Consider the following 395-nt stretch of genomic DNA (forward strand, 5'->3'; position numbering starts at 1 on the left):
GAGATAAAATTTAATTTAAAACTTATGAATTGTTTATTTCTGGAATTTTCCATTTAATATTTGTGGACCATGCTGGTCATGGGTAACTGAAACCATGGAAAGCAAAGCCTCAGATAGAGGGCAGGGGACTACTGTATGTATGTATATGTCCTGCTTGTTAATTCATAGAATATCTCCAAAAAGAAACACAAGGAAACTGGTAATATTGGTGCCACTGGGAAGAAAGTGAAGATAAGATGGAATCAAGACTTTCTAATCACTGTATACTTTTTTACCTTTTAATTTTATTTTATATCCAATAATCAACCCAAAATTCCCAAAATATATCTTTGGAACCATTTCATATCACACATATTTCTATCCCATGCTTTTTAACAGTACTGAAGGTTCTTAAT

Source organism: Pteropus alecto, unplaced genomic scaffold, assembly GCF_000325575.1.
Source record: "Pteropus alecto unplaced genomic scaffold, ASM32557v1 scaffold185, whole genome shotgun sequence".
Classification (NCBI taxonomy): Eukaryota; Metazoa; Chordata; class Mammalia; order Chiroptera; family Pteropodidae; genus Pteropus; species Pteropus alecto.